The sequence below is a fragment of the Perkinsus marinus genome (genome assembly GCF_000006405.1).
Source record: "Perkinsus marinus ATCC 50983 genomic scaffold scf_1104296954608, whole genome shotgun sequence".
NCBI classification, from domain to species: domain Eukaryota; phylum Perkinsozoa; order Perkinsida; family Perkinsidae; genus Perkinsus; species Perkinsus marinus.
Window position 1 is genome coordinate 1 of NW_003208059.1, and position 1253 is coordinate 1253.

At 50.4% G+C, this 1253-nt stretch overlaps 8 non-coding genes across 8 annotated transcripts; all 8 read right to left on the reverse strand.

Moving 5' to 3' along the window:
* Window positions 1–71: 71 nt before the first annotated feature.
* On the reverse strand, window positions 72–143 carry Pmar_PMAR001535. The gene has a single exon. It is a non-coding gene; the product is annotated as a tRNA-Ala (tRNA).
* Window positions 144–217: 74 nt separating this feature from the next.
* On the reverse strand, window positions 218–289 carry Pmar_PMAR001536. The gene has a single exon. It is a non-coding gene; the product is annotated as a tRNA-Ala (tRNA).
* Window positions 290–363: 74 nt separating this feature from the next.
* Window positions 364–435, reverse strand: Pmar_PMAR001537. Its single transcript has one exon. It is a non-coding gene; the product is annotated as a tRNA-Ala (tRNA).
* Window positions 436–509: 74 nt separating this feature from the next.
* Pmar_PMAR001538 lies at window positions 510–581 on the reverse strand. Its single transcript has one exon. It is a non-coding gene; the product is annotated as a tRNA-Ala (tRNA).
* A 74-nt stretch (window positions 582–655) lies between these two features.
* On the reverse strand, window positions 656–727 carry Pmar_PMAR001539. Its single transcript has one exon. It is a non-coding gene; the product is annotated as a tRNA-Ala (tRNA).
* Window positions 728–801: 74 nt separating this feature from the next.
* Window positions 802–873, reverse strand: Pmar_PMAR001540. The gene has a single exon. It is a non-coding gene; the product is annotated as a tRNA-Ala (tRNA).
* A 74-nt stretch (window positions 874–947) lies between these two features.
* Pmar_PMAR001541 lies at window positions 948–1019 on the reverse strand. Its single transcript has one exon. It is a non-coding gene; the product is annotated as a tRNA-Ala (tRNA).
* A 74-nt stretch (window positions 1020–1093) lies between these two features.
* On the reverse strand, window positions 1094–1165 carry Pmar_PMAR001542. The gene has a single exon. It is a non-coding gene; the product is annotated as a tRNA-Ala (tRNA).
* Between the last annotated feature and the right edge of the window lie 88 nt (window positions 1166–1253).

Here is a 1253-nt window from a genome sequence, read left to right on the forward strand (position 1 = left end):
AAAAAGTAAGTTACGCCGCCTTCCGGGACAAATAAAGTGCTTCTCTCAAGTAGACAACTCACCTTAAGCTATGGACGTGCCGAGAATTGAACTCGGGGCCTTCTGCATGCAAAGCAGACGTGATACCTCTACACCACACGCCCGATGAAAAAGTGAGTTACGCCGCCTTCCGGGACAAATAACTGCGTCTCTCAGATGGACAACTCACCTTAAGCTATGGACGTGCCGAGAATTAAACTCGGGACCTTCTGCATGCGAAGCAGACGTGATACCTCTACACCACACGCCCGATAGAAAAGTAAGGTACGCCGCCTTCCGGGACGAATAACTGCTTCTCTCAGATAGACAACTCACCTTAAGTTATGGACATGCCGAGAATTGAACTCGGGGCCTTCTGCATGCAAAGCAGACGTGATACCTCTAAATCACACGCCCGGTGAAAAAGTAAGTTACGCCGCCTTCCGGGACAAGTAACTGCTTCTCTCACATAGACAATTCACCCTACGTTATGGACGTGCCGAGAATTGAACTCGGGGTCTTCTGCATGCGAAGCAGACGTGATACCTCTACACCACACACCCGATGAAAAAGTGAGTTACGCCGCCTTCCGGGACAAATAACTGCGTCTCTCAGATGGACAACTCACCTTAAGCTATGGACGTGCCGAGAATTGAACTCGGGGCCTTCTGCATGCAAAGCAGACGTGATACCTCTACACCACACGCCCGATGAAAAAGTGAGTTACGCCGCCTTCCGGGACAAATAACTGCGTCTCTCAGATGGACAACTCACCTTAAGCTATGGACGTGCCGAGAATTAAACTCGGGACCTTCTGCATGCGAAGCAGACGTGATACCTCTACACCACACGCCCGATAAAAAAGTAAGGTACGCCGCCTTCCGGGACTAATAACTGCTTCTCTCAGATAGACAACTCACCTTAAGTTATGGACATGCCGAGAATTGAACTCGGGGCCTTCTGCATGCAAAGCAGACGTGATACCTCTACATCACACGCCCGGTGAAAAAGTAAGTTACGCCGCCTTCCGGGACAAGTAACTGCTTCTCTCACATAGACAATTCACCCTACGTTATGGACGTGCCGAGAATTGAACTCGGGGCCTTCTGCATGCGAAGCAGACGTGATACCTCTACACCACACACCCGATGAAAAAGTGAGTTACGCCGCCTTCCGGGACAAATAACTGCGTCTCTCCATGGACAACTCACCTTAAGCTATGGACGTGCCGAGAA